At 31.2% G+C, this 27501-nt stretch overlaps 1 long non-coding RNA gene across 2 annotated transcripts; it reads right to left on the bottom strand.

The window, feature by feature from the left end:
- Positions 1-172: 172 nt before the first annotated feature.
- On the bottom strand, positions 173-26421 carry LOC140442850 (uncharacterized). 2 transcript variants are annotated; one of them, XR_011951158.1, is made up of 4 exons: positions 26361-26421; positions 10336-10547; positions 3021-3283; positions 173-401 (listed from the first exon to the last, which is right to left on the bottom strand). It is a non-coding gene; the product is annotated as an uncharacterized lncRNA (long non-coding RNA). The 2 variants fall into 2 exon arrangements; XR_011951159.1 differs by having other exon boundaries at positions 10336-10533; positions 26361-26378.
- Between the last annotated feature and the right edge of the window lie 1080 nt (positions 26422-27501).

Genomic DNA, 27501 nt, shown 5'->3' with positions numbered 1-27501 from the left:
TACCTTAAATTTTGGCGTTGAAATAGTCACCCATTGTGAATAAGTAGTTAGGATATATCTTTAGGATATATCTTGCGCTTCGTTTATTGTTTAAGTAGACCACTCTTGTTGAGATTTGGTTTATGTGTTACCTATGTACATATTAACAATAATTTAAAACAATATATTTAAGTCTTTATATAATATTTATTTCTTATTAATTTTGAGAAATAACAATATACATATTATAAGGTAAAGCTATAATAATTTCTACAATTTTGTTAATCAATCAAGATTTTTAATAACTCAGCTTTTCTAATGGAACATCTGATTTAGTTGTAACTGGATTTGTTCTTCTCACTTTAATTATTTGATTGCCTAATGTGCTTATTATTCTTATTATTATATTTGGATCGCTCTACCTGAAAACAATTATTTTATTATATTTAACATCGAATATGAATTATACTATAATCTCAAAAGATTCACCCTGATATGTGGAAATATTCATTAGATTTTGGGAAAATGTTAAAACAGCGATTGGCCATTTGTCAACTCCTTCCCTTCCACTACCACAAACCCTTAATTTTAAACAGGATTCGAAAAAAATAAATGCATTTAAAAAGCATTGGCCCGAAATTTTGCGTCTACGCTCTTTATCCATAATGAGTTTTACCCTGAAAGACTGAAAAACATTAGTAAATACTTAAATGTGAATACAATTGTTTCCTGGTATTTGTAGATGTTATATTTCAAAAGCCTTTGCTTTTAGGCACCAGGCAGTTATTGTATTTAGAAAGTATAAGATAAAACCGTTATCATTTTCAAAGAAAGTTGTTTAGAAGCGATGCTTGTGTTTTTCTGATCTAAAATAAGAGCAGGGATATAGGAATTTTCTGATTGGTTAGCGAGTTTGGAATGGGGATGAAAGGGAGTGAATGTTTTGAAAGTTTGGAGTAGAAAAGATTATTATGTGATGGTCATCCGAAAGAAGCAGTTGAAATTTTGTATAGTCAGTTAAGAAGCAAGTTGCCAGTGGTGTTAATAGTTAGAAGTGGGTGGCTGAAAGGTGGAACGAGAGATAGGTCAAAGTTGAGAAGTCGAATACCTCCTTGATTCTATAAAGTCCAAGTGAGAAGTCACAATAACTATAACTATTGAAAATATTTGCGACACCAAGTAAAAAAAGTACTTGGGTCTCAGGAGATTGTTAGTATATGAAAGAGAGGAGAGAACTTTGGAGTTTGTTGAACGAGAGGCCTGCTCGTGTTTTGGAGAAAGAGTTGCTGGTATACTGAGAGTTTGATACTGAGAACAGAGAAGGCTTTGATTGGTAGCCTAACATAATCAACAAGGGGGAGCTGTTTTGGGCGAAAGGAGACATCGTCGTGTGTGAATTAAAAGGTCAGTCAATAATTTTTGTGACAGAAATTTTTTGTATGTTTCAAATAAAAGACTCTCTATCATCAGAAGATAAAAAATTATCGCTAAAAGTTTAAAAAAAATTAATTAAAGTTTTCTGATTCACATTGCAAATATCATAAAGTTTTTTTTTAACGTCAAAGGATAATTATTAATATTGCTTAATAAATTTAAAAAGTTTCTTTTTATAATATTCAGAATTTTATTTTTTTGAGTACCAAAACTATTCAACAAAGATTCCAATATTTCAAAATTTTCATATTATTTCTTTTGATGATAAAAGATGTATTTGTTTATTTATGTTATTTCTATGTATTTTCTTTTCCTATTTTATCCCGATAAGGAACAACTAAGAGATACTGGAAGCCACGAGAAAAGATAAGTATAATAGAAGCTGATTTATTTTTTTTTACGTTCGTTTCTGCCTTTGGATCCAACTTTACCTAGTGCTGTTTCCTGTTCATCCTGCTTTAGACCGATCTTTGCGTTAAAGTCGCTGCATATAATCGTGTAGTATGTTGGTGTTTCTTTCAGTACCGCTTTATGAGTTTGAATGCCGGTTGTATTCTGAATACTTTTGTAGCCTTACAAATAATTCTAACTTAGTGCTGCGCTCACCACGTGAACGATGAAGGGTTAAAAGTCTTGCCGCCGTATTTTACTCACTTGAGACAACGGAATCCCTTATCCACTATGTGAAAATAAATCCAAAATTAACGTTGAGATAATTACCCCATGTAGTAGACTCCGTTCGGCTCGCGGAGATAAGAATACGGCCAAGGTCAGGAGGCTCTGCCTGTCGTAAGAGGCGACTAATGCGTAGGCATTGAGAGGTGGAGAGCCGTCGCTTGAGGTGTCGGGTCTGTAGAAACGCACTCGAGACGTTTAGGCGTTTAGTCGTCATCGGTCTACATTCCTAGTATCCGAGACAAGACTTTCGGGGACCACTCTACTCTCATTCCAAGAGAACCAGGCGAGGTTGAACGAGCTGAACCCGTACACACCTCTTTTGACTTTACACCACCAATCGTGGTGTCGGTGTCTCGGCACGTACCCGTCTGGAGATTTAAGAGTGGTAGAGGAGATATCCTCGGCAGCGACCTGTCTACGTGCGAGATGAAAATTCCTCTGCCTGCGTCACCTGTCCGCCCATGGGAGGGGATAACGGATGGGTGAGGTAATCGCAACACAGGTATTAGACGGTTGCGGTCATATGCTGAAAGGCCAGGTAGACCAGGGACCTACCAGTTTTTATAATTGGAGGGCACCTTAGAGTAGGGAATTCTACTCGTCAACTTGACGAGTAGAATTCCCTACTCTAAGGAGGGCACAAAGCTCAGCTGTGTAGTAGATAGTACCTGCTGCTTTAATTTAAATATATGTCAAATGACGCTTTTCCTAATATTGCCCTATCGTCCTCCAGTATGTATCGAGACGTACTAAAATTACATGAACGGCACACGCTGAGAATTGATGAAGTAAAAAGATATTCTATATCCAGGGGTTTGATATCGGCTTTGAGGCAGAGTGTCATTATTTTGAAATTAAACTTTAAAAGTATTAAATTTATTAGAAACTTGACAAATGTAATTAAAAAAATATTAATAATAAGTACGTACTTAGGAGGAGGAGCATCCTGAAATATCCAACGTTCTAAAAAAAAAATTTGGTACATCCCTAAATGGGCCCAAGGTGCTGCGACAAAATTCTGCTAAATCAGTGTACTCAGTCGGAATATTGTTTTCGATACCAAGATAATCTAAAAGCCTTCTAGCAAAATGCTGACAATTTCTGGTTAAAATGTTGTAATCGGTACCCTTCCAATTAATACGGATCCGGTTTATGAAAGCAGAAACTTCACGTTTAGTTCTTGTAGTTGTACCTGATAAAATCATATGTTTATAGAATAGATAATTAGATAGGAAAGTAATATGTCTAAAGGCGCGTACAGACCTACAAACGCATGCGGTGAGCAGCCACGAATACACATACGTGTGCAAATGTGAACGGCGCTTTCGTAACCTCTCGCCGCATGCGTTGCTTCTCACGAATGACTTGAGCATACATGCTGCGAGCCAGAGTGGTGTCGGATTTTTCGCACACATCAAAGAAACATACGTGTGCGTTCGCGCTCAGTTTAGACGGATAGCGTGGGGATTTGTTGCATTTGCAAGACAAGTTCGGATTTATTGAGTTTTATTCATTTTATTGATTTATGTGTAAAATGGAGTGGTCAAATGAACAATGTTTGCAATTAATAGATTTGTATGAAGAAAACCCTATATTATGGGATTCACAAAATAAGTTTTATTATTCAAAAACAAAAAAAGAAGATGCATGGGAGTCGATATCAAAAAATCTTGATATAGATTCAGCAGTTGTGAAGAAGAAAATAAGCAGAAATTGTCCAGTATTAGATTCTAACGCCAAATCTACTAGTAAATCGGACTTCATTTGTAGGGTTCTTCTTTTAAACAAATGCGTCGTCCACCATCGCCTATTTTTCCTTTGTTTTTTCTTTTTTAATGAACTAATAACCACGAACGCGGCACTAACCATAAGCAGCTGCTGAGACATTATTTCACGAATGGATGGAGCGCCTTGAGCACGCATACATATGCGGTGATTTCTAATTTCAACGAATGCTCTCAGCGCGAATGGTTTGAGTACGCACGCATATGGGTGGCTTCTCACCGCATGCCCGTGCTAGTCTGTACGCGCCTTAAGAAGTGTTTAGAATAAAAATTTAAACAGATGATTTAATAGTTTAATAGTTTGATTAATTTAATTACATTTATGATGACTTTTAAATTTTGGAACAACTTTTTCCAATTACCATCTTGAAGACTCTACACCTCCAGCCGACTGTCCAAAGAAAAAGATTAGAAACCAGATTGACTACATCATCATCAACAAACGATTTCAGAATTCCGTAAAATTCGCAAAAACATATCCGGGAGCAGATGTTCCATCGGACCATAATCTTTTACTAGGACGTTTCAAACTCCACATGAAAAAAGTTCATAAAAGAAAAGCACAAAAACGTCCGGACAGCCAGAAGTTGAAAGATAAAACCACAATAGACGAAGTCAAAGAGGAGATCAACAACAATATAAACAGCATGGTAATCTCAGATAATAATCAAGGAAACATATGAAAACAAGTGTGGATTATATGTGGAATAAAATAAAAAATATATGTAATTCAGTGATAGATAATAAACTTAAACCAAAAAACAGTATAAATAAACAGCCGTGGATGAGACAAGAAATATTAGAGCTAATGGAAGAACCAAGAAAACAAAAATAAGAATGAGGAAAGGTACAAAGAAATAAACAAATTCAATAGGAAAAAGATTAAAGAAGCAAAAGCATCATCGCTACAAGATCAATGCATAGAAATAGAATCCCTAGAACAGAAGCATGACACTTTTAACCTATATAAAAAGATCAAAAACTTAACGGAAGGAAACGGATCACGAAGTCATAACTTAATACTAGACGAGCACAACAATCTGGTCTACGAAACTGAGAGAATACTTGAGAGATGACGGCAATACATGGAAGAATTATTCAAGGAAGAGCAAGAGACATAATTCAGTGTTTCTGGATGTTCAGAAACAGAAATAACGTTCAGTGAAGCAACATATGCAATATAAAGACTAAAAACCAACAAAGCACCTGGACCTGATAACATACACGCTGAAACATTGAAACTATTTGAAAACAACCAACTCAAACTCCTAACGAGTCTACTGAACAAGATCTATGAAACTGCAGAATTTCTTACAGATTGGCTAGTTTCCACCTTCATCCCTCTTTCCAAAAAGATAAATGCCACCAAATGCTCTGATTACAGAATTATAAGCTTAATGAGCCATGCACTCAAAATCCTTCTTTCTGTTATTCACTCTCGCATATATAGAAAACCTGAAAAAAACATTAGCAGTGTTCAGTTTGGGTTTAGAAGTGGACTGGGAACGCGAGAAGCCCTATTTTCCATACAAGTATTGATACAAAGAGCTCGAGACGTAAATTATGAAGTCTACGCATGCTTTATAGACTTTGAAAAAGCATTTAACAAGTTCATCATCAAGCAACATCAAAAATTATTTCAGATACTGAAAGAATCTAGTATTGATGACAAATATTAATACCTAATAATCAAAAATTTATACTTACAGCAAAGGGCAACTGTACGAGTAGACAACAAAACCTCGCAAGAATTCACGATAAAACGGGGAGTACGTCAGGGCTGCATTTTGTCAGCGATGTTGTTAAATACTTACTCGGAAATGCTGTTCAGGGAAGCTATTGATGGTTTAAGAGAAGGTATAAAAGTCAATGGTGAAATCATAAACAATTTAAGATATGCGGACGATACGGTTTTGATTGCTGATAATGCGGAGGATCTGCAAACATTAATAGACCGTGTAGTGGAAGCCTGTGACAGATACGGCATAAAATTAAACTGTAAGAAGACCAAAATTCTTGTAGTAAATAAAAACGACGTAATACAGCACCAATTCACAGCTAATAATGAACCCTTGAAAATAGTCGACAAAATGACATATCTTGGATGCAGCCTATATAAGAAATGGGACCACTCACAGAAAATAAGATATCCTATAAAAAAGGTGAGAGCTGTCTTCAATCGCCTCAGGAGGATTTTATGTAATATGCACCTGAACATTAATATCAGAACACGAGTCTTGAAATACTATGTATTTTCTACCCTTTTATATGAAGTCGCAACCTGCACCTTGACGGAGGCAACATCCAAACGATTAGAAGCCTTCGAAATGTGGTACTACCGCCGCATGCTTAGAATTTTTTATATTCATCATGTTACAAACAACACCGTGATCCATACAACGTGATTGCCAACATCCATAGAAGATAGGCACCAAATGAAGAATTATGAAACTTTAATTGCTTTAACATTAAAAATTACAACATTAAAGTGCTAATCAATTAACTGTAACCACTAATATTGTGTCTATAAGAAACTAAACAAAAAATCAAGTAAAACTAAAAAATTATACACCCAATACAAAAAATCGGACAGTACACCTAATCGAAATTTTTGTACATAGAACCATCTAATTTATAAATAATATAAAAAGGAATATTCACATTTCGTCATCCTGCCATTATACGTATTTCGCTACTTTTAGCTCCTCAGATTAAACTGGCTGGTCAAGACCAAATCAAGAATTTGATCCACACAATCACCCAATCCAAAGAACTTCCTTTAAATACAAATCGGAAATCAGAAGCAGTTTCATTATGTTTTTTTCAGTAATACATCAATCAGTAATCAAACAAATTCCATCCCCAAAATTAATTTTGGGTGATAAACACTGTCATAAGATCGCATGAGGATCCCCATGAACTGATAAAAACGGACCAAAAAAACTAAAGTAATAATAATATTTGATAACTGGGAAACACAACACAACTTACATTTATATCTAAACGCTCTCTTACAACAATTAACGAAATCAAATTTTTGGGAATTTCAGTCGACTTTTAACTCAAATGGATATTGCACATAAATTAACTAATTAAATTATGCCAACAGAGAATAAATCTTATAAAAGTCCTTTTTAATTACAAATGGGGTTATATCAAGCTCTAATAAAAAGCATACCAGATTACGTATGTATAACCTACGACACTACTATTGAAAGTCAATTGAATAAACTGCACAAACTAGCAGCAGCAAGTTCTAGCAGGAAAATCCCTATTAATTGTTAGTAGGCAATATTTTTCAATGTGTTGTGCTACTAAATATCTCATTGCAAATGAAAACCCCTTCGTAACAATCTTAATAAGAAAATTCTCTCCAAATCTGCACTGAAGTTACTCCCCTAAAAACTTACCTTTCTATGAAACAGATACCAGTCTCCTAGAAAGGCCAAATAGCAAAAGTAGATTTTACTTTACTCAGCTATCCTAAACACTCACACAATCCTAAAATAAAAAAAAACAGTTCCAGTGGACCATCTCCAGATATCCTGATTTCAAACTAATTTTTACTCATGTCTCCAAGCAGCAATGATGTAGTTGTTGCAGCTACCAGCAGTGATATAAATTTTCTTATTATATCAGAATATTTAAGTGAACAAATAAAAGACATGCTATACAATAATGCCTAAACACGTGGTATAAACATAACATTCTTATGGGTACCATAACACGTTGGGATAATGGGTAATAAAGCGGCTGATAAAGCAGCAGCAGCAACTGTTAATCACAAGGCTGTAAAGCAAACATGCCATTTTCATACCAAAAAACATTATTCCAAACTAACATTAACAAAACAAAACAAAAAAAAATTTATACATGGATACATCATCTCCAAGGAACCTCAGCCGATTTAACGCAACTGTGAAATACCAATTTAAGTGCAAAATATAATAATGGGCTCTCCAGTGTTCCTAACATTAAGATCGACAGCGAGAATAGAACAAAACCTAAGAAAGTTTTAATAGAAGACATTAATTAAACAATAAACTTTCTCAAAAATTCTAAACTGTGTAACAAACTGTGTGATTTGACAAAATGTTAATTTTGTATTTTTTAATGTATTTTTAAAACTTTACTGCTTTGTGTAAAAAAATTTAAAATAACCCGAGGGGTTGATGCAATTAGAAAAAACTTTCAAGTAATAAAAGCATTATATTTCCATCATAAGACAATATTATAGCGTATTACTTCAGTTAAAAAAGGATATATATATATATATATATATATATATATATATATATATCAAAAACATTAGAGAAAGAAGAAAAAAGTGAATACAAGATCCAAAAGAATCATGCTACAGCATTGTTCCCAGAGTATACACAATTTACCAGTTTACTTACTGTTTCTTTACAAGAAACGTACTTGACCAACTGGAATGTATTCGAGTTTTACATAAATAAAAATTTAAATTTAAATATAAGATTAAAGCAACCAGATGATATCGATAATGCTGTGCTTCTTCTAACCCAAACTATACATGCAGCCGCTGATATAGCTACACCCCCTCATAATGAAAAAGCACCAAGTGACACCAACATGTCGGTATATATAAAACGTCTTGTTGATACATTTAAACTATTCATCAACAGCCTGTCAAAAGAAGACCACAGCATCTAGAAAGCAACGAAATCATTCAAGGGGCCTACACAGCACATACCACCTCTATGAAAAGCCGATGGAAGCTACCAATCAAATACTCTACTCCTAATAATGTAAAAGAACAAATTTCTAGATGCAATAACTACAAAACATCAGGCTTCGACATGATCGCCGGACTAATATTTAAAAAAATACCGAGAAAAGCAATTGTCCTACTAACAATGATATACAATAGTATCATAAGATTAGCCTACTACCCGATTAATTGGAAATTCGTACAAATAATTATGATTAGTAAACCAAATAAACCACCAAATATTACTACTTCATATAGACCAATCAGCTTACTTCCAATCATGTCAAAAATTTTAGAAAGACTTCTGCTCCAAAGAATCTCAGAAGACATCAAAATTAATTTAGTGATCCCAAAAGACCAGTTTGGTTTCCGCGAAGCCCATTCAAGTCTACAACAATGTCATAGGATTGTTAAAAACATTAATGTATGCCTCGATGAGAAAAAAATTTCACTGCTGCCTTCCTGGATATAGAGCAAGCCTTCGACCGTGTTTGGCATGACGGCCTTCTGTATAAACTGAAGTCATCCTTTCCCACTCTTTACTACTTACTCTTAAAATCACACCTCACAGAACGTCACTTTCAAGTCAGATTCCTTACAGAAACCTCTCATTACTATCCCATAAAATCCAGTGTCCTCAAGGAAGTGTCCTGGGTCCCCTCCTGTACCTTATATACTCTGCTGATATCTCAACAACAAATACGACCACCGTAGCCATGTTCGCAGATGATACCGCCATAATATCCATCCACGATGACCTCCAAGTAGCATCAGGAGACCTTCAAATACACCTGAACCTACTACAAGACTTGATGAATAGATGGAAAATCAAAGTTAACCATACTAAGTCCAATCAAATTACATTCACCAACAGCAACATCATATGTCCGAGAATTAGACTGAACAACATATTACTACCAGCAAAAACAGAAGTCAAATACCTGGGAATGACACTTGATCAAAACCTCACTTGGAAAGCACACATCTTGGCAAAAAAATTAAAATCAATATGAAAATACGTCAAATGAATTGTCTAATAGGCCGAAAATCACAGTTATCTTCAGATAACCAACTTCTCTCGTATAAATGCATAATAAAGCCTATATGGACATATGGAGTGCAACTATGGGGCTGTGCAAAGCCTTCTAATAGCAAAATCATTTAGAGAATCCAATACAAAATACTCGAATAATTTTCAACGCGCCGTGGTACATTAGTAACAAAACACTGCATGATGACTCTGGTATACCTTTCGTTGAAGATGAAATCAGTAGACTAACAAGAAATTATTTAGAACATCTGCCAGCCCACCCCAACGAGGAAGCAAGACAGCTACATCTCCGACCAGAAGACAGACGAAGATTGAAGAAACAGTGGCCAACAGACTTTATTCACTAATTTCAATTTTAATTTTAATTTTCATTTCAATTTTAGTGTCAAATTATAATCCTACATTAATTTAATTTAGTATTGGGAGTGTTATCAGTGGATAATTTCTCCTCTCATGTATTTGCAATACTCACATCTACTAATAGCTTGTAACAGCATATTGTAAATTTGCAAATTTAATAAAAAAAAATATCTTTTTGTGTATAAAAGTATACCTTTGTTCAAAATGAAAGTTAAAACGTTACCGAGAGAAAAAGGGACTATACATCCAATAAATAAAACTTCCCACATTAAAAAGTGTTTAACGTAAGCGGTATGAGAAAACGATATCCTTACCCATGTGCTTACACCTATTTGGAGTACCTGGTCTTCCTATCTTGATACCGAAACGGCCAAATGAATATTCTTTATCAAAGACGTCAATACTTAAATGCCAAATATTAGGTCCCATTTGATATGCGTAGAGGTAAACGTCAGGCTCATCATTCATGATTTTTAAGGCAGTCAAAGAACCTCTACGTTATGAGTATCGTACTATCGTAGGTTTACTAGGTGTAGGTATTATATATATATATATATATATATATATATATATATATATATATATATATATATATATATATATATATTGTTATGGATCAGTTTATCAATCAGAAATAGAATAAAGAGTTTTTTTTATTATTTTAATATACCGCGGGCATATAAGTTAAAATACAACCCTGTACTTATTTGTAATAGTTAGAATAAGAGAAGACATTGTTCCGTGACGGAACAGTTTTTCCTTGAAAGACTGAGTGAATAGTGAAAGGACAATGGAACCCGTATAATTTTATAGATTTAAGAATAAACGTGTAATTGTATTTTGCGGTGGGCATTTTTCGAAAGTAAATAAGAATTAGATTTAGATATGAGATAACAAGAATTTGGAAACTTATTTCTGTTGAAAAAGGCAAAATTGTTAATGGTTTCTGAAAAGTAATTTGAGTGAAAGTAGTTTATTTGTTTTAAATATTATGTTGGAAATTTTCTAAATCGAAAATAAGTGGGAAAAATGAATGCTTATGATTGGTTAAAAAGGAAGGATGGGGAATGAGAGAGTTGAGAAGGTTTGTCTGGGGAGATTGAAAAGATTATTATGTTACCGGCAGACCAGAAGAGAAGACGTGTTTTCGTGTAGTCAATCTGAGTACCAGTGTTTTCGTGTGTTAGTGATAAAGGTGGAAGCTGAGAGCAGATCAAAATCGAGAAGATTAATACCTCTTTTGAGTCTGCATAGTCCACGAGATATAATTGAGAAAGAAAGGAGAATTTGTGAATAAAGAGTACCGGTCAAAAGAGGCTTGGGCTTGTGTTTTCGGAGGAGTAGTTTGCTGGTATGCGGTTTGGATCGATGCTGAGAACGGGAACAATTTGATGGTAGCCGGACATAATCAATCAAGGAAGAAACTGTGGTTTGATCGAGAGGAGACATCATTGGTGTAAAAAATAAAGGTCAGTCAAATAATTTGAATGAAAGAAAACTTCTAAGATATTCTAAAGATAAAATCAAATATAAACATATGAACTAAGATTCCAAGTTTCAAAGAGTTATTTTTTTGTGAATAAATTATATTTTATATGGTCAATTTTTTTGTGGATATTATTATAAAACAGATCAATAGATAGTTTGTAATTAAAATTAAATTTAGAGTATAGGAGTTTGTTGGGAAAGATAATTGCCCACAAAAGTTATTTATTAATATTCAACGTATTGCTTATTGAAAATAAATAATAATTTGTGTGCATATTTATGTTGTTTTAATGTTAGTTCCGTTTCCTGTTCTATCCCGATTATGAGAATTTTTAATAGTAATTGATTTGTATGACTCTGCATAAATTAGTGAATTAATTAATTAAATAATTGGATTAATTAAATTAGTGTTAATTAATAATAAAACATCATAAAGCAGATCACAACAATATATATATATATATATATATATATATATATATATATATATATATATATATATATATATATGATATATATATATATATATATAATATATATGATATATATATATATATATATATATATATATATAATATATATATATATATATAACATATATATATATATATATATATATATATATATATATATATATATATATATATATATATATTGTTATGATGTATTATTTGTGAATGATGAGCAATGAGTATTTTAAATAATATAATATATAGGGTTTTTATCGCGGTTCTCAAAAAATTAGTTTGTAAGTACTTTTTTAAATTATCTTTATTATATCTATTATGAAACACACATATATATCTAACCGTGCCAATGTAAATTTAAAATAAGCTATCTTTAAATTGAAATTCTTATGAAACTAATTAAATTCTATAGACAATGTAAAATTTAAACAAACTATCTTCAAAATTGAAATTGTTATGACACTAACTAAATTATATTAACAAAATTTTGTACCTTTCTGTCACTGAATGCCTAAATGAACTGTTTTTCACTATATAGATTCTAATCACCACTCAATGTCTTCGTGCTTCGGTTATCCTTGTTTTTGTGAAATTACTTTTTCCAATTATCAGCTTCCACCAATTTAAAATATATTTCTTCTTAAGCATTTATAAACCACCAAGCAAACCAGCAAACAGCATTTATATTTATTCTTCTTTTCAATATACCAATATCCAATCACCAAATATATTATATATTTATATTTATTCTTCTTTTCAATATACCAATATCCAATCACCAAATATATTATATAATTTTAATATTTAATTAATACTTCTTCCATTATCCAATCACCATTTATACATAACATAATTATTAATCTTCAATAATATTTTCTTTATACTGTTTCTTAATCTTCATTTAACTCACTATATTGAACAATTGGACCTTCTGACTATCTTGAACTTACTGATCTATAACTGATTGACTGACTCTAACTAACTTTCATACTAAAACTGGCCATCTTGAATCCAAATCACCGAGTATTTATACCTTTTCAATCTTCCAGAACCCTCTGGTAAGAAATCCTGTTCGATTTGTTCTATACCCTACCTATATGAATGTTCTCGAAAAAGTATATGTTCAATTATGTCCATAGACATAAACATATTCGAGAAAGTTCTTCCGTAAACAAAGGTCAAATTCTGTATTCTGGAGAATTCTTTAATTTTCTATTGATAATTTTGTTGACATTTAGGCTTTTCAGATCAGAATATACACTTAAATCAGTAACTAACACTCTAATTTAATAAACTACACATTTTAAACAACATATTATTATAACCCCACTTTATATTCGTAATAATTATTAATTTCTGTCTGTCACTTACTGTATAGTTGGTTGCCTATGCACATGGCTCACTTAAATATATTTACAATATTATAATTATTAAAAAAACTTCTTACACTTATTAGCTAATTTCCTAAAAATGCCCTCACATAAATAATTTTTATAAAATTGTCTAGTATATAACTTATTAAAATAACCAAATACTTTTTATATCTAATATTATTTAGTATATAACTTATAAATTATTTTTAATCACTATTTTTCTTTCTCCTATATCATATCAATACCCCAAAATAATATTTAAAATAAATAATTTACTTATTATTTTTTTAAATATTAATTTTCTTATCCACATACCTTAATAAATTAATAATTCAATTTTTTTTTTATTTAAAATGTGTTCTATTAAATACATCCCTGTTCGCTGTCTATCTCAAACTGTCATGTCAAATGGAAGTTTTTGTGTTTACATTTTACAATGAATAAAGATAAGCTAAGTGTAAATATTGTGTTAAGTTTATTTATAGACAAAATCTAGGAATTGCTTCAATTCATTTTCCATCTTTCCGTTCAAAATAACTTTCATCAATATAAATTGGTAAGTTTTTCAATTTTCATATTATTTTTTAGCAAAACATTTATAGAATCTATTTAGTATCTAACCCCAAATTATGATTTTTAGGGCACACATAATTTCCATATGTACAAAATCATCAAGTATGATGTCAAATTGATTCATAACAAAGAAATCTACCATCCATTTATGAAATGGATCTATCAGTAAGCTATTAGTGTTGTTATTATTAGTGTTAAAAGTATAGAAAACATTATTCATTCTCTTCATAATATTTAAATATGTCATTGATATGAAAAATTCCTCTAGGTCTATTATCTGTATCTATTAACACATAACTATTTAGTCCATTCTGATTTTCAATTCTGTATGGACCTTCAAACATTGGTTGTAATTTCTTACAACGGTTTTCTTTAACATTACTTTTTCTAAGTGAACGAATTAACACTTTATCTCCTTTTTGAAGTGTGATTGGTTTTTTTTATTTTTTGATTTTGTCTTCTGATATATTTTTCAGCTTTCCTCCTAATTCGGTTATTCACTTTCTGCATTACTTGTTCTAACATATCCTGATTATATTCATTAATCCATTTTCTGTTTCCTATATGGCCAAACATTAAATATTCTGGTACTTCCTCTGTATTTAAATTATGTGTATTATTTAAAAAATATTCTACTTGTGATATATGTTGCTGCCACGTTTCATGTTGATTCTGGCATACTATTCTTAAATATTTTATAACTTCTTTAATATATCTTTCTGCAGGATTTGCCTGAGGATGTCTGATACTTGTAAAATGAATGTTGATTCCCTTTTTCTCACAAAATGCCCGAAATTTTTGGTTGTTAAAATATGTAGCATTATCTATTATGCAATTTCTAAATGGTCCTATTTCTTCGAAAAATTGATTAATATATAATTTCAATGTTTTAACATTTGTTCTTGAGCAGGGATATAGTTTAATAAATTTTGTATATAAATCAACTATCACTAGTATATGCTTTTTTCCTGTTGGACTTTGAACTAAATTTGAGATAAAATCCATGGACACTGTATTTAGTTTTTCATATACAACATTAGATCTATATGTGTTCTGGTTTTTGAAATTCTTTTCTTTGTTTATTTGACATATTTGGCATTGGGTAGTAATTTCTTTTGCTATACTTATGTCATTCTTTGCAAAATAATTGTCCCTAAATAGCATCCATAGCTTTCTTGAACCAATATGCATGTAATTGTTATGTAAATTTTTCAATATTTTCTTTGCTAAAGTTCTAGTTATTACATATACTTCTATGCCATTCATTATTTTATAATAAACTCCATCTTTCTTAAGGACTTTTTGTTTTTCACTCAAATTGATCTGATCTCTTATAATTTCTTCTTTAGAATATAATCCAGTACTTTCTACTAATTGATTTAATCCAATTTTTATTGTTCGCTGCCCTTTTTGTGATGTATTTTCTAACCTTGATAAAGCATCTGCCACTATATTGGATTTTCCAGAAATGTATTTGATTTCAAAGCAGTATTCACTAAGTATTAGACTCCACCGATGTATTCTACTGTTTCCATATTTGTTATTTAATATAGATGTTAAAGCTTGGTGATCTGTTTCTATGGTAAATTCATTACCCAACAAATAAAATCTTAATTTTGTGACACAGTGTATGATACTTGTTAGTTCTAATTCTGAAACTGAGTAACCCTTTTCATGTGGCTTTGTAATTCTTGAAATGAATTGTATTGGGTATTCGACCCCATCATGCATTTGTAATAATACCCCTGATAATCTCTCTATGGATGCATCTGTACTTAATATGAATGGCTGTGTGTAGTCAGGATAGTATATTTTTAAATTTGACAGAAAAATGTTTTTAATTTCTTGGAATGCTAGTTCTCTTCTCTGATCCCATCTCCATTTTACACCTTTTCTCAGTAGTTCAAGTAATGGAATTTCTTTTATACTTAGATCTGGTATCATCCTTTTATAATAATTAATTATTCCAATAAATCCTCTTAAAGTTCCTAAATTGTGTGGTGTTTTATATTCCTGGATGACTTGTGTCCGTTCTGGATCCATTTCGATTCCCTTAGTGTTAAGTTTATAACCTAGATATATTACTTCTTTTTGAAAAAATGTACATTTTTCTTGATTTATTTTTAGTCCAACTTTGTCTAATCTGTTTATTATAATTTTTAGGTGTTTCTTATGATCTTCAGCAGTTTTAGAAAAAATTAATATATCATCAATGTAGTGAATTACAAAATGTTCATATTGATCCAAAATATGGTACTACTTTGAATTGATATACTACTCCATCTATCTGAAATCCTGTATACTGTCTACTTTTTCTTTCTAGAGGTATTAACCAAAAACTATGCTGTAAATCGATTTTAGTGAAAAATGACATTCCTGTAATTCTTCCTAGTATTCCATCTATACTCATTGGTGCTTCAAATTGCTTTTCAGTAATCTTGTTAATATTCCTTGCATCCAAACATAACCTGATTTCACCTGATCTTTTACGTACTACTACTATAGGGTTTATAAAACGTGTATCTGCCTTCCCAATGATTCCATCTTCTAACATATTATTAATTGTTTTGTTTACTTCTTCTCTGTATTTATATGGTATTGGGTATGATTTTGTTTTAAAATCTTTTTCTTCTTTAACTTTTATACTATGGATATAATTTTATGCAATTCTATTTTCTTTATTGACAAGTCCCTTGTGTTGCTGCAATATGGAAACGACTATTGATTTATATTCTTCAGGGCAATTAACTTTTATCACATCTTCTTCTTTACAAATAAAATTATTCTTCATTATGTACTTATTATTCCTTGCTTCCAATTTTACGCACTTCACCTCGTAGGCATCCATCTGCTTAAAATTTCCATTCCTTAAATATTCACTACAATTATTCTTTACATTCTTTTGGGACAATTCCCTATCATCAAAATATATTTCTTCTTCATAAATATCATTATTTCCTTTTAATAATATCCTATCAACTCTTATTCCTTCTTCCACCTCATCTTTCTGCATAAATTTAATTATTTGCCCTTCCAAAGTTACCATTTTTCCTTCAAAATCTATCTTTACTTTCTTCTTTTCCAATTCATCATTTCCCATTAATATATCAACACATAAATCCTTGACAATAAATCCTTGCATATTAATTTCTTTATTAAGAATATTAATTTTAAAATTGGCTAGTTTATCAATTTCACCCAACTTCTTATTATTTGCACCAATAATTTTAATTTTTGGAATTTTTATTATATCTGATAGTTTTAATGTATTAAAAATAACTAAAGTACTTTCTGAACCAGTATCTATCATAATTTTAATCATTTTATTTTTGGCCAAAGCATTTATATAAATTAAATTAATAATTTCATAATAGATATAATAAAGATAATTTAAAAAAGTACTTACAAACTAATTCTTTGAGAACCGCGATAAAAACCCTATATTATTAAAAAACACTCATTGCTAATCATTCACAAACAATACATCATAACAATTTGGCGCCCACCGCGGGGCTCTCTATTTAAAAGAATTAGTTTGGGAGATAAGTGCTCTCATATAATTAAATTAATTTTCATTAGAAAGAAAAAATTATAGATTTTATTTTTAATTATATTTGAACAAGTAAAGTCTCAAAATGTCTCAAGGAAAGAAAGGTACAAGAAGCAAAAAGAATGAAGAAGATGTTAAAGTAGAAACACAACCTGTACAAGAGGATATTTTAGTTCAAGCTCCACAAGATACTGCAGAAATGAATCCAGAAAGAGAGGAAAATGTCAATATGGCAGCTTTGATGTCATTAATGATGCAGATGAACAAGAGAATGGAAGAGAATTCAAAAGAAATCAAAGAAGACATGAGAAAAATGGAACAGAAAATGGAAGAGAATTCAAAGAACTTGCTTAGCTTTAAAGCTCGATGGTTTTTCGCTAGACAAATCGACAACGTCAGCAACCATCTCTAATTATTTTCAGGCTTTGGCTTACGCATTTTGACATGTTGTTCGTTGACAAAGAGGAACCTTTCATTTTTACGGTACTGGGCCTAAAATGGAATCCTACGACTGATTTCTTTTCTCATTCTTCTTGTCCCTTTGACAAACCGTGCACAAAGCGGGCTATTCGTTTGTAAATCAGTCGTATTTTTGTTGCTATCCTCTTGTTTTTATTCATTTTCCATGTCTTTTTGCAAGTCAAACGTGTTCTAAAACCGTTGTGGTACTTCAATGTATCCTGGGATGATGAAACATCTGAACAGATATATCTGACCTTTGTACTTGTATGTGTTACATTTCTGGTGTTATTTCTATACAGGAACATTTATCGCGAGATCGGAGCTCTTGGCAGCTATACTGCTGACGGATCTAGTCACTTTTGTCAACGAGTCTAGTCCAATTTTCATGCTCGCTCTGTCTCGACAAGATTGGAACTCCTGGCAGCCACATTGCTGGCTGATCTAGTCACTTTTGTCAAAGGGTTGTTCGTCCAATCTTCCGATATTTCGATTCCGATATCGACGATTGCGCTCCCTTGAGCTAATTTTTCTACCCCAAATTGGCAATCGTATTAAACACATACAAGAACTAATACCACACTTTACTCGGCATCAAATGCCTTCTAATCAACACTTCTCTGATTGTGTTAGTCGTGTTTTATCACTGGCACAATTATTAGAATTTTCACCAAACTGGCATTTTCCTACCTGGAACTCGTCGAAATATTACTTCCTGGCTGTCATTGAAGACTTAAAATGGGACACCACGCCGAGATTTCGACGCTATTCTTCTTCTTGTCTTTTCGCACCCCACGGAATTCTTATAGGAAAATGGGCCAACGGTATTGTGTATGACACAGCGTTTCTAGTTTAGTCGGTCGAAAAATTCTACTGATTCGACGCTATTCTTTTCTAATTAAGGGAATTGTACGCATTGTTAATCTGAGCACAGGGTCAGATGACATCCAACAATGTTCTGTGGTCAAAATATGACCGCCGCTTATTTGTCAATTCATATTTTATTCTTACTTAGTTCTTTATTAGTATATCGATCTTTCATGTCTATTCTTTACACTTATATTTTCAGCTGTTCTTAAAAACATTCGTTTTTGGCGCGGGAGAATGTTTGGGAAAGTATGTACTATTTCTTTCTTATTTTTACATTTAATATTTTTCTGTTACGGTACTGTAATGTTATCTAATTCAATACTATTCTAACGACTTTGGTAAAATATATTGCTTCCTGTAAAAACTGGTTGTCTCATCTATTGCGTTTTAAGTACGAAGAATTTGACTTCTTTTGTGTCGCCAATATAGAAATAAGCGTACGGTTCGTATTACCAGAACAATTATCGCAACACAATAGAGTGATTTATTGGTGTACCCTCTTGGTATACAGACCACACGCAACGGTTAGGAGGTTCTTTTCTGACCGTCTTAAGTCTCAACTCAAGACACTTCATCTCAAGACATCGAACTAAACGAACCTCGTGTGATAGGTTTTCGCCATCAAGCGTCGGCCGACGCCCCGACGCGGTACCAACGAGATTTCCTTGGCTACGATTCCAATATTTCAAAGGGTAAGTCTATATTCTTTGTACAGACATCAATAATGAGTAAGACCAGTTAATTTCCTAATTTATTGACAGTTATATTTGCTATTTTTCGCTAATTGATTTACAAACAAATTATTTCATTTTTTCGTTATTATTATTTATCTTATATCATTTAACCAGCGACCGCATTAAGTTTTATACAAAACAAAGAAGTAAACAGAACGATTAATAATATGTTAGAAGATGGAATCATTGAGAAGGCAGATACACGCTTCATAAACCCTATAGTAGAAGTACGTAAAAAAACAGATCAGGTGAAATCAGGTTATGTTTGGATGCAAGGAATATTAACAAGATCACTGAAAAGCAATTTGAAGCACCAATGAGTATAGATGGAATACTGGGAAGAATTACAGGAATGTCATTTTTCACTAAAATCGATTTACAGCATAGTTTCTGGTTAATACCTTTAGAAAGAAAAAGTAGACAGTATACAGGATTTCAGATAGATGGAGTAGTATATCAATTTAAAGTAGTACCATTTGGACTTCAATCATCTTGCAGTGCTCTATGTAGATGTCTTCATGATATTTTGGATCAATATGAACATTTTGTAATTCACTACATTAATGATATATTAATTTTTTCTAAAACGGCTGAAGATCATGAGAAACACCTAAAAATTATAATCAACAGATTAGACAAAGTTGGACTAAAAATAAATCAAGAAAAATGTACAATTCTTCAAAAAGAAGTAATATATCTAGGTTATAAACTTAACACTAAGGGAATCGAAATGGATCCAGAACGGACACAAGTCATTCAGGAATATAAAACACCACACAATTTAAGAACTTTAGGAGGATTCATTGGAATAAGTAATTATTATAAAAGGATGATACCAGATCTAAGTATAACACTAATAATAACAACACTAACCACACTATTCAATAGACTTGATTTGTTAAATAGATGGTAGATTTCATTATTGTAAATCAATTTGACATCATACTTGTTGTATTGTACATATGGAAATTATTTTGTACCCTAAAAATCATAATTTGGGGTTAGATACAAAATTGATTCTATAAATGTCTTTCTAATATAATAGAAGTAAAGTGTAGTAAGTGTTAAACTTACCAATTCATATGGATGAAAGCCTGTTGAATGGAAATAATTCCTAGATTTTGTCTATAAATAAACATAACACAATAATAGATGATTAGATTATATGTTTATTTTCTCGTATAGCCTCCATTGCTCTATTTGACATGACAGTTTGACATAGACAGCGAACAGGGATGTATTTAATAGAATACATTATAAATAAAAAAAAATTGAATTATTGGGCGCGTTCAGCAGACGGAGCAGCTACCGCTCCGCTACTTCCGAATCCATCGGTAAGCGCTGGACCAAATGTCATAAGTCAAAACCTGCTGGATTCCGCTACCGCTACCTTATCTGTCAATGTTAAATAATTTGTCATTTTAAAAATTAAGTATTTTGTTTACGTTTGTAAGTAAATTGCCAATTTAGCTTGACTTTTAAATATTATTTAACTTTACGTCACATTCATATAATAGGAATATGGAAAGGAATGACATAATTAGAGTATTAGTGGAAGAACTTGCGGACGAGTAAAATATTATCCAGCTAATTGGAAATGTTGTGGATCAGTTGGCACAAAATGAAGAATTACAGCTAAATAATGTTGAGAGAGCTCAAGTGCCTCGTAATCAAAATTTTTATGAGGAAACCATTCCCCAATATATGGAAGATCTTTTTGTAAAGCATTTTCGCATGAGTAGGGAATGTGCTGAAGTAGGTTTTAGTAAAGATTATTGTTCTTTGAAAATTACATATAAATATTTTAGGTAATTACTCAGCAACTAGGAAATTTAGGAGTTATACCCATTGGAGCTACAATTCCTTTAGATAAAAAAGTGCTGTTCACCATCTGGGTTTTAGCTAAACCAGAATCTTTTTTAGCCTGTGACGACAGGTTCAATATAGGCAAGAGCATAGCCCATAGTATTTTTAAGAAATTGTGTCAGCAATATTATTATTAATGCATCAATATATAATGTGGCCAGATAACCACAATGAAGCAATAATGGTAATTATAGACTTTGATCCAACTATTCAATGTTCTAAAAAAATGTGATTTTAGGCATTTCATGAGAAGTCTAGGGGTATTCCAGGGGTGATTGGTGTTGTAGATGGTTGCCATATACCAATCAAACAACCTCCGTTAAATGCTGTGGATTATTTTAATAGGAAACATTTTCATTCAATTATTTTACAAGGTAAATGTTTAACACATGCACACTCACTTGGATATAGTCATTATCATTTTTTAGGTATCTGCAATCATAAGAAAATGTTCATAGAAAAGGCAAATAGAATGATGATACTTGTAAATATTTTGGTTCATTAATATTTGTTATATTTACAAACTTTTCTTATTTGGCTTATAAACACACTTTCCTCTGTAAAATAATGAATTTTAATAAAACAAAAGCTACTAAAAATATATCATTTTATTTACAACATTTTATAAGTTTTATTTACAGTGCTATAAATGTAGTTAATACAATAAACTGATTTGGAAGAAGAATATATGAATAGTACGATTACAAAAAAAATAACATATACAGTCACAAAATAAGATAACAAATCAATTCAGAAAAAGTCACAAGGTATAATGGTATTAAGTTATCTAATGCATGCAGGTAATGTAACACTAAACACAATACAAAAGCTGAAGTCGAAAGTATTACAAAGTTGGATCAGAATTATCACTTTTGAAGGGGAAAACTGATAGATTAAAAATTTTGAGCTTCTTTGAAGAGTTAGCTAATAGAAGAGTTCTGGAAGTAAAGCTGTTATAAGAGTAATTGAATCAATGAAAAGAACATAAAAAGTCTGCACATACCTAGTTGCAATATTGGAGAATAATAAACAAATATTTTGGAGAGAAGTTTGAAGCAGGTGCACAGACTGTTGATAATTTTAAATAGAACTATTTAGTCTCTTTGATTTCTACATACCTCAAGAGAAGTTCAGTATACATTTTAATGCAACATATTCACAGTATACATGCATCCATACAATGGCATGACAGAAAATTGGACAGTCTTAAGTTTCAGTTTAGATGCAATGTAATAGGGGGACAAAACTGTAGACCAGTAAATGAAAAGGGATCTAACCATGGAGAAGGAGATCAAATAGCAGAGATGTAAGAAAAATCTTTGATGGTTCTCTTCACAAATCCAAGTAGCTTCATAGATTTCTGTATTGTTTTGGAAATGAGTGATTTATATACAAGGTTAGAATCAAGGTTCACACCTAGATCCTTGGTTTCAAAAGTAGAATATAGGGTTAAATTGTGTTTACTATATTCGAATATTATTGGGGGATGAGGAAGGTGCAAATGAAAACTATGACATTTTGACGCATCCAAACACCATTTTGTGTGCTCCACTTAGAGGCGATCAATATCCTTCTGCAGACTTCGGCCTGGCATTTGTTTATTTTAAAGCATTTTAAATCGTCAGTAAATATATAGTAAAGTGTCACTTACTTGGAAACAACATATTAGATAGTTGACAATTAGATTAAACATTACACACAATTATCATCTAAATAAGGAAAGCTATTAAGTGCCTGAAAGAAAGACTTTGATTCGTAAGTAATAAAACCATCAACAAATTGAAACAATAATTACATATACAGGCATGATAACAACAGAACTAAGAAAACAGAAACAGAGAGAAATAACACCAGCTTTCAGAACAAACAATTACTTAAGCAAATATAATAAGCACCAGAGCAAACATAAAAAACATTTATACAGTGGGGTATAACAAACTTAATCAAAAACCCAACATACAATATTACATCTGTTAAACTGGTAGAACCTTCAACAAATGTATACCAGAACACAAAAGAGCTTTTAACAACAAAAAACAGAGTCTACATGCACACTTCACCTTTTATATCATAATCATTCGTTTAGTGAATAATTTCAAATCCTTAAATTAAGAAATTTATGAATCCTCACACTGCACCATAGTGAAAAAAAAGGACCCTTCTGGCCGTATGTCTTTTTAACTCTATATACACACAAAATTAAAAACTAAGTATATATCTACAAGTGTCTTTAAAAAAAAAACGTTAATTTGTATTAGTTAGAGGTTCTATATGATTCATGCAGCCTTGTTGCGTGAATGTTTACTCTGTGCAATTCTTTATACTGTGAAAATGAGTTAAAAAAAAAACAAGAGAAACTAAATAGTGTAATGAAAACAATATTTTTTTAATATATAAAGTTTTTGTTAATTTCTTATTAAAATAACAATGTATTTAAATAATAGTTTTCGTTATAAAATAAATATATAATAGTTGACTTGAGTAGTTTTTATCAGTAACCCACTTTTCAGGCTGTGAGAATCAACCATTGGTTCACATATTTCAGAGGCCAAATATAGTTTCTGTTGCTTACAGCCGTCTACGTTTAAACTGCATTAACGATATTTTGATATGAGAGACCACAATTTCTTGTCAGAGCTTTCATAATTTGTGATGTGTGAGCATTACAAATGCGTGTGTATTCGATTCTCGCGGCTGTAAAATCGTATTACCCGTGTATCACATTATGCTTCTCATAGCAGTGAAAGTATTAAAATATACATATATAATTCTGAATGACCAATTTGAGACATACAGCTTTCCCCTCCTTTATTTGTTCAGTCAGAGACTATAAAGTGTAGACACAGCAGACATTTTTTTGTCAATTGAGAAAGGCAAAATGCTGAAATAGCTGTAGTGGAAAGAAATTATAATAAAAGTTATGGAGATGTAGAAAACAAAAGTTTTCAGAGTTTTCTTTTTAGATAACATTAACTATCAAGTAATGATCAATTTCGAACAATGAACATTTTTAATAGTTAATATATGAAGTGAAAAGAAAGTATGAACAAAACATGAAGGAATGGAACCAAACAGTCATTAAATTGTAAAGATAAATAATGGATCACCTATTTGCTATTAGGAAACAGCTGGAAAGGAATTAGAAATCCAATCAAGAAATACCTCTAAACAAGTTAAATAAATTCAATGGTTATGTCCATATAATAAAGTAATATTATGGCTGGAAGTAAAAACGTAAAAAACAGACAAACACCTAACCCTCAATTTTAGTACAGAAATGTCATGAATGACATTTCTCTCAACATGTTGGATGGAGGTAGCGATACATTTTTACGCTACCAAATTTGACAGGCCGCTCCGGAAGTAGCGTATCGGTAGCGGTTTGATTTTGCAGACTTTTACTCAACAGTTGTGAAGCAACTCCGTCTGCTGAAAGCGCTCATTAATTTATTAAGGTATGTGGATAAGAAAATTAATATTTAAAAAAATAATAAGTAAATTATTTATTTTAAATATTATTTTGGGGTATTGATATGATATAGGAGAAATAAAAATAGTGATTAAAAATAATTTATAAATTATATACTAGATAATATTAGATATAAAAAGTATTTGGTTATTTTAATAAGTTATATACTAGAAAATTTTATAAAAATTATTTATGTGAGAGCATTTTTAAGAAATTAACATATAATAAGTGTAAGAAAAGTTTTATTTTAATAATAATATTGTAAATATATTTAAGTGAGCCATGTGCATAGGCAACCAACTATACAGTAAGTGATAGACAGAAATTAATATTTATTACGAATATAAAGTGGGGTTATAATAATATGTTGTTTAAAATGTGTAGTTTATTAAATTAGAGTGTTAGTTACTGATTTAAGTGTATATTCTGATCTGAAAAGCCTAAATGTCAAAAAAATTATCAATAGAAAATTAAAGAATTCTCCAGAATACAGAATTTGACCTTTGTTTACGGAAGAACTTTCTCGAATATGTTTATGTCTATGGACATAATCGAACATATACTTTTTCGAGAACATTCATATAGGTAGGGAATAGAACAAATCGAACAGGATTTCTTACCAGATGGTTCTGGAAGATTGAAAAGGTATAAATATTCGGTGATTTGGATTCAAGATGGCCAGTTTTAGTATGAAAGTTAGTTAGAGTCAGTCAATCAGTTACAGTTCAGTAAGTTCAAGATAGTCAGAAGGTCCAATTGTTTAATATAGTGAGTTAAATAAAGATTAAGAAACAGTATAAAGAAAATATTATTGAAGATTAATAATTATGTTATGTATAAATGGTGATTGGATAATGGAAGAAGTATTAATTAAATATTAAAATTATATAATATATTTGGTGATTGGATATTGGTATATTGAAAAGAAGAATAAATATAAATATATAATATATTTGGTGATTGGATATTGGTATATTGAAAAGAAGAATAAATATAAATGCTGTTTGCTGGTTTGCTTGGTGGTTTATAAATGCTTAAGAAGAAATATATTTTAAATTGGTGGAAGCTGATAATTGGAAAAAGTAGTTTCACAAAAACAAGGATAACCGAAGCACGAAGACATTGAGTGGTGATTAGAATTTATATAGTGGAAAACAGTTCATTTAGGCATTCAGTGACCGAAAGGTACAAAATTTTGTTAATATAATTTAGTTAGTGTCATAACAATTTCAATTTTGAAGATAGTTTGTTTAAATTTTACATTGTCTATAGAATTTAATTAGTTTCATAAGAATTTCAATTTAAAGATAGTTTATTTTAAATTTACATTGGCTAGGTTAGATATATATGTGTGTTTCATAATAGATATAAAAAAGATAATTTAAAAAAGTACTTACAAACTAATTCTTTGAGAACCGCGATAAAAACCCTATATTATTAAAAAACACTCATTGCTCATCATTCACAAATAATACATCATAACAATATACATATATCTCGCGGTTTATCTAGACTGTTTTTAAGAGGATATTTCGACTGTCGTTGACAAACGGATTCATGTGTTTAAATAAATCAATGATAAAGAATTGGTAATATCTATTTATAAATTTTAGTGAGTAATATTATTCTAAAAAGGACTTATAACGGTGAGGGAATATTAAGAATTACATTAATTTATTTTTTTTAAGGTACTTTGTACAAATTAACCAGAAACTTTCTTAAAAAAAAACAAAAATTTTAAGGTTAAAAGACATCAAATTTTTGCAATATAACAAAATATTAATAATTTAATAGTAACCCTAGCAGAACCAACCTTTTATTAGAAACAGCCAGCACCAAGAGGGAGTCATTAAAAGTCCACACATATATTTACCATTTAAACCGAAAGTTTATTATAATGAACTTTTTTCAAAGTTTTTTCAGATAATAGTTTGAAATACTATAGTTAGTACATCAGTTACTAAATTTTTAATATATTTTTGTTTTTTCTATGACAAAAATGCTGGTCAACCGTTGTACCAGAGTTCAATCAAGGAATAATTTTCATGCTAGTTTCTCTGGTACATCTTTTTCTTTAAGTGCCATCTCCGCGACGAAGGTTGGCAAGTCTCATGGCTATTCTGGCCTTCAAGGCAGCTGCTCTGAACAATTGCCTTGAGCTGCAAGCAAACCACTCTCTCAGGTTCTTTAACCAGGAAACGGGTCTTCTTTCTACGCTTCTCCTACCCTCTACTTTTCCTTGAATTATGAGTCTCAAGATGTATCTTTTGCCTCTCATCACATGTCCGAAATATTGCAATTTCCTTTATTTTATTGTATTTTCCATTTCCCTCCCTCTGCCTATTATCCTTAACACTTCTGTATTTGTGACTCTATCTTTTTTATTTTCACGAAGTTGGCACGTGCTTTTTCAATTCTGACTTTTATTTCTGCAGTATAATCGTTATTTTCTGTGATTATCGTTCCCAAGTAAGTATATCTTTTTACTCTCTTAATCTGCTGGCCGCCTACCGTTAATATTTCGTTTGTATTGTAGTTCTTGCTAATTTTCATGAATTTGGTTTTTTTGATGTTAAGAGTAAGTCCGTTTTTTCCACTATATCTTCCAAGTTGTCTATTATGACTGTATTG

The sequence above is a fragment of the Diabrotica undecimpunctata genome, chromosome 6, assembly GCF_040954645.1.
Source record: "Diabrotica undecimpunctata isolate CICGRU chromosome 6, icDiaUnde3, whole genome shotgun sequence".
Lineage (NCBI taxonomy): Eukaryota > Metazoa > Arthropoda > Insecta > Coleoptera > Chrysomelidae > Diabrotica > Diabrotica undecimpunctata.
Note: the sequence above shows the minus strand (reverse complement) of the source record. Positions and strands in the feature narration are given on the sequence as shown.